General features: G+C 39.2%; 1 protein-coding gene across 15 annotated transcripts in view; it reads left to right on the forward strand.

Annotated features, from left to right (window-relative positions):
• TBC1D5 (TBC1 domain family member 5) overlaps window positions 1-12,828 on the forward strand; it is a 611,040-nt gene that overhangs the window by 78,192 nt on the left and 520,020 nt on the right. For 7 of the 15 annotated variants that reach the window (XM_043966947.1, XM_043966946.1, XM_043966944.1 and 4 more), the window contains exon 3: window positions 12,700-12,788. The exons of the other annotated variants lie outside the window; for them this stretch is intronic. The gene's annotated coding sequence lies outside the window, so the exon portion shown is untranslated. The remainder of the gene's footprint in view (window positions 1-12,699; window positions 12,789-12,828) is intronic. 15 annotated transcript variants of the gene reach the window in all.

Consider the following 12,828-nt stretch of genomic DNA (forward strand, 5'->3'; position numbering starts at 1 on the left):
AGTGGTAAGAGTTTTGCTAACTCAAATCATTTTAAATTAGGAAAGAATCAATATATTGGAAATGGGGAGGGAAATCATCTTTTGTTGCTTTAAATACAAGGATTTGTTCTTCAGTTAATTCCTACTTGGTGAGAAGCATGGGCACACACATACACAGAGATGACACTTCCATGGCATTACAAGGAATGGGAATGTTGCAGTTTTCATTGATGGAGGAAAATGACATATATCGATCAGCAGAGCATCAAAGAAAAACATGAGACATGACAGGAAATTTTGCTAAGTGCCGATCTTAACACTTTCCCCCTTAATTTGAAGATTATTATGGTAACCATGAAAGGCCACCCTATTCCATATACCACTGTAACTACCTTCTTCCCAGTACCATTCTCTTCCCTGTGGCTCCCCCCCCCCCCCAATTAAACATTTTCCTCAGTAATATGCCTCTGGCTCATTCTTGAATAGGGAATACTTAACAAGGGGAGAGGCATAAGTGGTGTAGGGTATGGACTTGGTGAAGAAGCAGTTATATTCTTCTCAGTGTCTTTAAGCTGTAGCTGATTACTTTTCCCACTGAAATTACCGTATATAGGATGCAATAAAATAAGCCTATAGATTAAATTTTATTGTTTAAAAAATTTTTAAAGGAAAAAGATTTCTAAGTCTCTTCTAATTTTGGAGCCTTTTCTACACCTTAATAGATCAGTCAGGTATTTATTAAGCATCTGGTATGTGCTAGACTTTGGAAATACAAATAGAGTAAATTAAACAATCCGTTCTCACAATGAGCTTGTATTCCAATGGGGAAAACAGGAAATATTTATATGTAAGTATATAGCAAATAAGTAGAGAATAAACACCAATTGATACAAAATAGTCAAATAAAAGTGGTTGGGGGGGGCACCAGCATTTGGAAGGATCGGATGGTGCTTGAGTTGCATCTTAACTTAAGAGAGGGTTCTATGCAGAATAGGTGAAGAGGGAGTTTGTTCATTTTAGTCACTGGGGGGGGGGGCAGACACTGTATGGAGATAGAGTTATGGAGATGCAGGAGGTGTCTTGTATGAGGAACAGAGAGAGTGTTTGGCCAGTGAAAGAAAGCAATTCCAGGGGAGTGACATGCTCATACCTGCTTTTAAAGAAAATTACTTTGGCATAAATGTGTAGGATGGCCTGGGGTAGAATGAGATTTCAGGCAGAGAAACTGAAAGGCAGGTTGTTGTAGTAGTGAAGGTGAGAGGGAAGGACCTGAACAAAGGTAGTAACTGTGTGAATATGTATATTCCACAAAGGAATTTATTAACTTCACCACCACCTTCCTCCCCACCAAATTCTCCCCTCTTAGAAACTTCACAATTCCCTTCCTGTCTCCCAGGTTCATAAGCTCAACATTATCCTCTCCTCTTCAGTTTCTCTCAACTTCACATGTATAATCAGTTGCCAGATCTTGCATTTCCATCTCTTACAGCTGACCATCTCATATATGTGTGTATACATATACACATACATACATGATTTATTTGCATAGAGATGAGGTTAACCTCATCAGCTCTCCTATTTTTTTTTTTTCAGGGCAATGGGGGTTAAGTGACTTGCCTGGGGTCACACAGCTAGTAAGTGTCAAGTGTCTGAGGCTGGATTTGAACTGAGGTATTCCTAAATCCAGGGCCGGTGCTTTATCTACTGCGCCACCTAGCTGCTCCCAGCTCTCCTATTTTTAACTAATGAGAAAGAAGAGAAGTGGGACTAGGACAGAACTTTGAGTTATCTCCACAGTTAGAGAGTCATGGTAATGAGTGATGGTGCCAGGAAAGGAGACTAGGAGCAAATGATTAGTCATACTGGTAGGAAGGCAACCAAGAGAGAGAGTTTGTGTCATGAAGAGAAATCAGGAAATAAATATGCATGCAGTCAAGTAGAATTTTTTAATACTATTTAATGCTATTAATTTCTTTAGAAAATATTCTAGGGGGCAGCTAGGTGGCTCAGTGAATAAAGCACTGGCCTTGGATTCAGAAGGACCTGAGTTCAAATCCAGCCTCAGACACTTGACACTAGCTGTGTGACCGTCAGCAAGTCACTTAACCCTCATTGCCCCACAAAAAGAAAAAGAAAAAAAAGAAAACATTCTGGTTATCAAATAAACATTGCTTCAAAGAACAATGATTCTTCTCAAGTATGTTGTGGCAAGGGGCATATTCTTTGTGAAGTCAGTACACATGTTTTAAACTGGACTTGGAATATTTAAAAAAACGAATCATTGTTCTGGTTACATGATTTATAGTTGTCTAAATGAGTAAACACTTGATTGATAAAAAGCAACCTTTGTAAACTTGATCTTCTCTTTTATGACCCCTTAATGAATGATTATACTGAAGTAAAAGTAGTGGAAGTTGTCATTCTCAAACATTTGGTCTCCATTTTCCTCTTGTAAATAGCGTGATTAATAGAGCCGTGATATTGTGGTATAAAACTATTTCTATGTTATAAATCGTTAGTTGAAGATGTTTATTGATATAGAGGAACTTTTAATTTATGTCTCTTCTTGTCTTTATGTTTAATTATTTATTAATTTGATCTTAATGAGGGATTTTTAGGGTTAAAAAAGCAACCAGGGTAATTTGGTTTATAAGGAAGAATTTGACGTATGGACTGTGAAGCCAAGCTAAGGGTTACAGCGTTTTAGATGTACATTCATTAATAATGTTTTCATTTCTACCTCAGATTCAGTGGGCATATGAGATATGAATACAAAATGCTAAGACCAATTCCACAATTCACAAGTGAAAATCAGTTTCCATATTTATAACCATAATTTGGCTCTTCCCTCTCTTCTTTTCTTATTCATCTCTCCCCTTTTCTCTTTTATTCTTCTCCTCCCCTTTCTCTTCTGTTTTTTCCTCTTCCTGCTTTTCCCTTTCTCTACCTCCCTTATCCTTTCTTCCTCTTTCACTGCCCCTTCTCTCTCTCCCCCCACCCCCATCCCATTATAGATAGAACAGATATAAATGCTTTAGAGTAGAATTTTCTCATTTTCTGATGAGGAAACTGACTCAAAGGTTCAGTGACTTGCTTACAGTATCATCAGGAAGCAAATATAATTCTTACAACAAACTTGTGAAGTAGGCAAAATAATTGATAGTGGCCACTTTTTTCCCATGAGGAAACTGAATTCAGATAATTTAAATAAGTGACTTGTTCAAGGTCAATAAGTCTACCTGCCAGTAAGTGACTATACATGTCCAAAGGAGTCCAGTGCTTCTCTTTACCTAGGAACCTAACCACAGTTTTGAAGGTTATTTCAATGGGAGAAGATGCTGCAAGTTCTAAACAAAGTTTTAGAGCATAACTTGTTTGTAAGTTGTGTTCCAAAATGTTGGCAGTCCCCAACTTTAAAGTTTGTAAATTTGTTGTTTGAAACTTGTAATTAGAAGTAATGTATTGTGCCAATTGTGATTTTGCCAAATTATTTAACCTCTACGAAGCTCAATTTTCCTATCTATTCAAAATGATTTTGGTACTTCAAAGCCTCAATTTTCATCTCTATGAACTGATGGTCATACTTATTTCATCTCAGTGCAAAGTCATGAGCAAAGACATTTTTTTTAAAAAGTACCGTATAAATGTGAACTACTATAGTTAGTAGTTAAATTTCCCAAACATGTTACAACTTAGATTATTTTGGACAGTTCTTGTGGTCAAAGAATTACTCTTCGGGTAACTTAATTAGCTTGATCTTTGGAAGCTGGACATAGAGTCTGTTGCTTGCTAACATTCAAAGCATTTCCAGTTTGATAGGACTTACTTAGAGGTTGCCGGCATAGTATTCAAGAATCCAGCATCATGTGTATATCATCAGGATGCAGATTTTGCTAAAAAATCTTTGTAATATGTTTTAGTGTCTGTTTTTCCTTGGCTTCTTAACTTTTTTGTATTCTGTCAGTGCCCATGGAATAAGATACAGGGCAGGATGAGCATTATCTTTGACTCCTCACTTTCTCCCAACTCTACGTAGCCAATCAGTTAACAAATCTTGCCATTTCTGTCTTGGCCACATCACTTGCACACATCTCTATCATACACAGCTCTTTTGAATGATTGTAAGAGCCTCCTAATTGGTCTCCATGATTCTTTCCCCATTCAGTGCATCCTATATAAAGTTGCCAAGGTTATTTTCCTTAAACACAGATCTGGCCATGTGACTTACTGAAATAATCAACACCTGGGGGCAGCTGGGTGGCACAGTGGATAGAGCACCGGCCCTGGAGTCAGGAGTACCTGAGTTCAAATCTGGCCTCAGACACTTAACACTTACTAGCCGTGTGACCCTGGGCAAGTCACTTAACCCCAATTGCCTCACTAAAAATAAATAAATAAATAAACACCTTTGGTTTCCTGTTGTGTTCTTTTGGGAGATCCATGATCCTTAAGTTTTCTCTGTTTATCCTGTCTTTGCACTCAGTATGTTTTGCTTCCATAGGGAACATATTTTCTTTGGATGTTGCTTTTTGCTTCTCTTCATCTACATTGTCCTTCACTTATGTGTATTTGCATTCCCAATCTGTTATTCTCTCTGTTGTTTCTTTGGTGGTAAGGCTTGCCATTGCAGCTTTTAGTTTTTCTGTTCTGCTTATTATTCTCGCTTTTCAGCACATATTCTGTGCCCTCATCATTCTCATTTCTCTTTTAAACCACTCAGGAACAGCATATCACGGTTCCATGTTCTCACATTTCATAGGGTTCTCTGTCTAGTCAAGTGTTGGATCCTTTATTGTGTAACATTAATTCGCAGATGCCTGAACCAGATGTGGAGGCCATATTTCCTTTTGTTGTTAGTATTTTCCTCTTCATTTGTCTGTTTATATTTAAGGTCTTTTGAGTTTTCTTCTTCCTGCAGTCTTCGGTAACTTCAGTCTTTTCCCCCTCCTTATTTACCTTATCTCACACTTCTAATTGTGATTTCCTCGGAGGCTGGATCTCAGAGTATCTCAACTGCCTTCCACACTGTTCACTTTACAGTTCACCAGCATAGGTCTTTGCTTTAATTGACTTTTGGCTGGACAAAACTGCTCTTGCACAATGCTGTGCGCTTTCTCTCTCAGGCTTGTTGGTATAGTGCACAGGCCTCCCTACTCATGGTGTCCTGTCTTGGGGAATTGTCCCACTCCCCCTATTCCTCAGTTCTTTGACCCAGCACTTGGAATTCACATCTTTGTAGCTCTGGTTCTCCTATGTTTTGGTACTTTCTGGTACTTCAAAGCCTTTGAAACTGACAGTTGTGAGGCCTTGTGGAAGATTATATCAAAATTTGGTGCCATGGAGAAGTTCATCAGTATTGTACTTCAATTTCATGACAGCATTCTTGTTCTTACACTTTCCCAGTCACCAGTGGAGTGAAGCAAGGCAGTGTGCTTGCTGCCATGCTTTTTAGCGGGATGTTTTCAGCAAAGTTGTCAGATGCCTTCAACCAAGACGAAAATAGCATCAAGGTTAGCTGCTGCATTGATGGTAAGTTCTTTACCTTGAAAAGGCTACAGACCAAAACTAAAGGAGAGGTAGAGTTGGTGCATGATATTTTATTTGCAGATGATTGTCCGCTTGGTGCAGCCTCTGAGGCTGAAGTGCAACAAAGTGTGACTAGATTCTCTGCTGCTTGTGCTAATTTTGGCTTAATTAACACCAAGAGAAGACAGTTTTTCCACCAGCCAGCACCACACCATCTATATGTGGAACAATTGGTTACAACAAATTGAGAAACTTTAAATACTGTAGATAAATTCACTTATCTTGGCAGTATAATTTTCAGGGATGTCCACATAGATGATGAGGTTGGTAATACATATTGCCAGAGCTAGCTCAGTATTTAGAAGGCTCTGAAAGAAAGTGTAGGAGAGAAGAGATATTAGACTGCCTACCAAACTGAAAATCTACAGAGCCACTGTGCTAATCCTGTGAAACCTGGACACTATATGAACACCATGCCAGGAAATAGAAACGCTTTCATTTGAATTGTTTTAGGGAGATTCTGAAGATCACCTGACAAGATAAGGTATGGGACAGTGAGGTCCCTTCTCGAGCTGAATGTACATTTGCCTAAAAGATTATTTTATGGAGAACTCACACAAGGCAGGTGTTCACATGGTGATCAGAAGAAGCAGTACAAGGACACTGTCATGGCATCTCTGAAGAACTTTGGAATCAATCATGGAATGCTGTCAAAGGACCACTCAACATGGTATGCCCCCATCAAAGATGGCGCTGTGCTCTTTGAGCAAAGCAGAACTGCAATAGCTCAAAAGAAACATGAGATGTGCAAATTTAGAGACATCTCTACTCCAAGTGTTCCTATGGACTATTTGTGCCCGACCTGTGGTAGAGGCAAGCTCATATCGGCCTGATCAGCCAAGTGAGACACACTCTGCTTTGATCCCAACATAGCAATGGCATGTTGCTTCTCTTCAGGAATGAAGGACAACGACCAACCACCCAACCAACTTCTGGGTTGCAGGCCCCAGCAGGGCCGTGGTCGAAGCTTCCCCAGTCCGGAGCTGGGGTCTTGAGGCAGGGAAGGCCAAGGTGTGTATGGGTGGATTGTGTTGGAAGCTTCTGCTGTGTCCTTACATCTGCTAGTAACATGGAAGGTGGAAGAGGGATGCTAAGCTCAGAGGTCAGTACGTGTCTGTCTGTGGGTTTTGATTTGTTTTGTTTCTTATCTTCTTTTGGATTCTGGGTGCCCTAGACCATGGAGACGGCTGAAATGACTTTATCTGGGACGTGTAATTTCTATTTTGGAGATATCTGAGAGGTCATGGGTATTGAGTCCTCCATTTTGTTGCTCATGTGATCCAGAAAGTCCATGAGTTTCCTGTTGCCTTTAGGATACCATCACAATTCCTATTTATCTGTGACATTCCTCCTTGTACTTGCTTGTCTTCTTCATTAGAGTGTGAACGTGCCTGTACTTGGGATATCTATTTGTCACAGTGGATAGAGTGTTGGGGTCAAGAAGACTAGATGTGTGACCTTGGGAAAATCACTTGACCTCTTTGAGACTCAGTTTTCCTGTCTGTAAAATTATTTAGATTATTAAAGCATTTATTAGGTGGCATAGGACCACCCAGCATGGCATGTCCTCATCAGAGAAGATGCTGTGCTCTACGAACAAAGCAGAATTGAAGTATCTCAAAAGAAACACATGAGGCGCAAATTGAGAGAATCCACCCTAAATGTTCATCTGGATTATTTGTGGGAACCTGTGGTAGAGCATTCTGAGCTCATATTGGTCTGAGCAGCCACAATTGGACACACTGTAACTGTTTGGTTTTTTGCAGGGCAATGAGGGTTAAGTGACTTGCCCAGGGTCACACAGCTAGTAAGTGTCAAGTGTCTTAGTTCAGATTTTAACTCGGGTCCTCCTGAATCTAGGGCCGGTGCTTTATCCACTGTACCACCTAGCTGCCCCACACACTGTAACTTAATTCATGTCATTTTGGTCCTCTTTGGGAGTGAAGGACAACCAACCAACCAATGAACTTTGTGCCAGGCAGTGTGCTAAGCACAGTTAATACAGATGCCATCATGTAGAAAGATAGTTCCTGACCACAAGGAGCTTACCTGCTAATGGGGGAAGATGGTACATAAAAGGCAGCCGAGGGAGAGGGCACCTGCATGGGAGGGAAGAAGAGGGCAAGATAGAAAAGTGATTGGGGGATGGTCAGCAGCTGAGCCAGAAGAGAGGTGAGCAGGGCAGCCTCCTCCATAGAGGCGCAGCCAGCACCATGAGAGGGTTTTGTGGGGAGTAGAAAAGTACCCAGAAAGTCTATCCTGACGATGATAATAGCATTTCTCTCCCAAGGTTTTTTGTGAGGATCAACTGAGGGAATCTGGGAAGTGCTCTGCACACCTTCAGGTGCTATGTAAATGCTACCTATCTTTACTTCCTAGCACTGAGTCTGAAGTAAGCCCTTAATTAGTACATACTTATTTAAGTAAGTTTCCTAAAGTACATGTCAGTCATTCCCCCTTTTCCCCTGTAAACTCCAGTGGCTCCCTATGGCCTTCAGGATCAAATGGAAATTTTTCTCTTTGGCATTCAGAACCAAGCCCCTTCCCACCTTTCCAGTCTCCTTACACCTTCACTCCCCAATACTTATTCTTTTTTTTCTTTTGGTGAGGCAGTTGGGGTTAAGTGACTTGCCCAGGGTCACACAGCTAGTAAGTGTCAAGTGTCTGAGGCCGGATTTGAATTCAGCTCGTCCTGAATCCAGGGCCAGCGCTCTATCCACTGCGCCACCTAGCTTCCCCTGCCCTAATACTTATTCTTTTTTTTTTTTTTTGGTTTTTTTAGGCAATGGGGGTTAAGTGACTTGCCCACGGTCACACAGCTAGCAAGTGTCAAGTGTCTGAGGCCGGATTTGAACTCAGGTACTCCTGAGTCCAGGGCCGGTGCTTTAACCACTGCGCCATCTAGCTGCCCCCCAATACTTATTCTTTAGTCCTGTGATACTGGCCTTCTGGCTATTGCATCTTTTGGTTCTGGGCATTTTCTCTGGCTCTCACCCATGCCTGGAACACTCTCCCTCCTCTGCTCTACCAACTGGCTTCCTTTAAGGTCCATATAAAACCTTGCCTTCTATAGGAATCCTTTCCCACTGCTTTTAAATGACAGTTCCTTCCCTTTTAAAATTATTTCCTGTTTATAGCTTGCTTCATATTTGTTTGTTTACATGTTGTCTCTCCATTAGATTGTAAGCGGCTTGAGGACGGGGGTTATTTTTAACCTTTCCTAGAATCTCTTGCACTTAGCAATAGTACCTAGCATATAGTAGGCACTAAACAAGTGCTTCATGGCCACCTGACTTATTAGTTGATTGTGCTAGTTAATCAGAATATTCTTTTCCTTCCATTTAATGAACTAATTAGTAACAATGCATTTTTTAAAGTTGTCAATATTTGTTTTTATAAGATTTCCAATTTCCAATTTTTCTCCCTCCTTTCACCCCTCCCCTAGACAGTAGGTAATCTGATATAGGTTTATATATATAAAACATCTCATAACATTAATAACAATGCATTATTAGATCCTGACATTGAGACTTGACTGTTCTTTTGTTGGTTGTTACCGGGTGATCAGAGGTTGCTTCAGCGTGTTATCTTTCTTATTTTTATTTTGATCTATTTCTGGGTTCAGATGGGAGAGAGTGGGGTGTGGGCCCAGATCTTTGATCTCATCTGTCTAGGGAAATCCTAGGGTGGAAACTCACTCCCTTAATGTAGAGTTGTCTGGGGCCACAGAGAGGTTACATGGCTAGTTGAAAGAGCATTCTTGAACCTAGTTTGGCTGACTTTGGGAAAGACCCTCTATTCACTATACCATAATGCCTCTTGTTTTTTACTATAATATAAGAATAAGGGCCCTTCCTCCCTCCTTTCTTCCTTCTTGCCTTCTGTTAATATATAGATAGTTCTATATCATCTGTGTACTTATTTTTTTATAGATTTTAAATAAAAGTATTTTTTAATTTTCCATTTACATGTAAGGATAGTTTTCAACATTTGTTTTCATAGGATTTTTAGTTCCAAATTTTTCTCCCACGATCCTTTCCCTCCCTCCTCCCCAAGACGGAAAGCAATCTGATATAGCTTAGATATGTACAATCACATTGAACATATTTCTGCATTAGTCATATTGTGAAAGAAAACTCAGAGCACAAGGAAGAAACTTCACAAAAGGGAAAAAAATGGCCCAAAAGTAGAAACATCATGCTTCAATCTGCATTCATAATCCATAGTTCTTTTTTCTGGATGTTGAGAACATTTTCTATGATGAGTTCTTTGAAATTGTTTTTGATCATTGCACTGCTGAGAAGAGCCAAGTCTATCCCCATTGTTCATCACACAGTGTTGCTGTTACTGTGTACAATGTTCTCCTGTTTCTGCTCCTCTCAGTCAGTATCAGTTCATGTAAGTCCTTCCAGGTTTCTCTGAATTTCTCCTGCTCATTGTTTCTTACAGCACAATAGTATTCCATTACATTCATATACCACAATTTATTTAGCTATTCCCCAATTGATGGGCATTCCTTTGATTTCCAATTCTTTGCCACCACAATGAGAGCTGCTATAACTATTTTTGTACATGTGGGTCCTTTTCCCTCCTCTATGATCTCTTTGGGATACAGACCTAACACTGGTACCACTGTGTCAAAGGGTATGCAGAGCTTTATAGCCCTTTGGGCATAGTTCCAAATTGCTCCCCAGAATGGTTGGATCAGTTCACAGCTCCACAATGCATTAGTGTTCCAATTTTTCCACAGCATTTCCAACATTTATTATTTTCCTTTGTTGTCATATTAGCCAATCTGATAGGTGTGAGGTGATACTTCAGAGTTTTTTTAATTTGCATTTCTCTAATTAATAGTGATTTAGAACATTTTTTCATGTGGTAATAGATAGCTTTGATTTCTTCATCAGAAAACTACCTTTTCATATCCTTTGACTATTTCTCAATTGGGGAATAACTTGGATTCTTATAAATTTGATTTGGTTCCTGATATATTTTAGAAATGAGGCCTTAATCAGAAATACTGGCTGTAAACATTGTTTCCCACCTTTCTGCCTCCTTTCTAATTTTGGCTGCCTTGCTTCTGTTTGCACAAAACCTTTTTAATTTAATGTAATCAAAGTCATCCATCTTGCATTTCATAATATTCTCTATCTCTTGTTTGGACATAAATTGTTTTCCTCTCCATAGATCTGAGAGGTAAACTACTCCTTCCTCTCCTAATTTATCAATGGTATCACCCTTTCTGTCTAAATCTTGTACCCATTTTGACCTTATTTTGGTATATGGTGTAAGATATTGGTCTATGCCTAGTTTCTGCCATACTATCTTCTAGTTTTCCCAGCAGTTTTTGTCAAATACTGAGTTCCTATCCCGGAAGCTGGAGTCTTTGAGTTTCTCAAACAGTAGATTACAATAGTCATTTACTACTGTGTCTCCTGTGCCTAAACTATTTCATTGATCCACCACTCTATTTCTTTTCTTTTCTTTTCTTTTTTTTTAGTGAGGCAATTGGGGTTAAGTGACTTGCCCAGGGTCACACAGCTAGTAAGTGTTAAGTGTCTGAGGCCGGATTTTAACTCAGGTACTCCTGACTCCAGGGCTGGTGCTTTATCCACTGCGCCACCTAGCTGCCCCCACCACTCTATTTCTTAAACCACTGCCAAATAGTTTTGATGACTGCTACTCTATAATATAGCTTCAAATTTGGTACGGTTAGCTCACCTTCCTGTGAATTTTTTTTTCATTAGTTCCCTTGATATTCTTGACTTTTTTTTCTTCCAGATGAATTTTGTTATTATTTTTTCTAACTCTATAAAATTGTTTTTAGGTAGTCTAATTGGTATGGCACTGAATAAGTATATTAATTTAGGTAGAATTGTCATTTTTAATATATTAGCTTGGCCTATCCATGAGCAATTGGTATTTTTCCAGTTATATAGATCTGATTTTATTTGTGTGAAAAGTGTTTTGTAATTGTGTTCATAGAGTTCCTGGATTTGTATTGGCAGGTAGACTTCCAAGTATTTTATATTTTCTACCATTACTTTAAATGGCATTTCTATTTCTATCTCTTGCTGCTGAGCTTTGTTGGTCATGTATAGAAATGCTGGTGATTTATGTGGGTTTATTTTATGTGCTGCAACTTTGCTAAAATTGTTGATTGTTTCTAGTAGTTTTTTAGTTGATTCTTTAGGTATTCTCTAAGTATGCCATCATAATGAGCTGCAGAGAGTGAAAGTTTTGTTTCCTCTTTGCGTATTCTCATTCCTTTAATTCCTTTTTCTTCTCTTATTGCTAGAGCAAACATTTCTAGTTCAATATTAAATAATAGAGGGGCAGCTAGATGGCGCAGTGGATAGAGCACCGGCCCTGGATTCAGGAGGACCTGAGTTCAAATTTGGCCTCAGACACTTAACACTTATGAGCTGTGTGACCCTGGGCAAGTCACTTAACCCCATTGCCCCTCAAAAAAAAAGTATTAAATAATAGGGGTGATAATGGACATCCCTGTTTCACCCCTGATCTTATTGGGAATGCCTCTAACTTATCCCTGTTACATACAATGTTTGCTGATGGTTTTAGGTAGAGACTGCTTATTGTTTTAAGGAAAGCTCCACCTATTCCTATGCTCTCTGGTGTTTTTAATAGGAATGAGTGTTGTGTTTTGTCAAATGCTTTCTCTGCATCTGTTGAGATAATCGTATGATTTGGGTTAGTTTTGTTATTGATGTGGTTGATTCTATTGATAGTTTCCCTGATGTTGAACCAGCCCTGCATACCTGGCATAAATCCCACCTGGTCATAGTGTATTACTGTGCACTTATTTTAACACTTTTTCTCCCTAACCCAGATATAAGCCCCTTAAGGGCTGGGACCTGTGGTTTATTTTATCATTGTATTCCTGGGACCTAACATCAGAGTGTTGTGGATATAGTAGGCAAGCTAATCCTTGTTTTTGAGTTGGACTGAATTTACTGTTAACCTTCGAAGACTTAAATAAGTATAATAAAGTACTTAGTTTAAAATTTTGTGTTCACATTTACTGCTAATTTATATACAGAATGTTAAATATTGTTAATGATTTTCTAGTAAGGAAGGATCAATTTTCATTTTGGAAATTTGTTCTTTTGCTAGGGTATCCTAGAATTTCCTGAGACATTGATATTTTATTGGCCTGAAGGATTTACTTTTCTTCTAAAAATTAGCAGCTTACTTCTTCTCTGGTAAGATTTAACCTTTTATTTTAAACTTATCTCATATCTG

This window comes from Dromiciops gliroides, chromosome 5 (assembly GCF_019393635.1).
Source record: "Dromiciops gliroides isolate mDroGli1 chromosome 5, mDroGli1.pri, whole genome shotgun sequence".
NCBI classification, from domain to species: domain Eukaryota; kingdom Metazoa; phylum Chordata; class Mammalia; order Microbiotheria; family Microbiotheriidae; genus Dromiciops; species Dromiciops gliroides.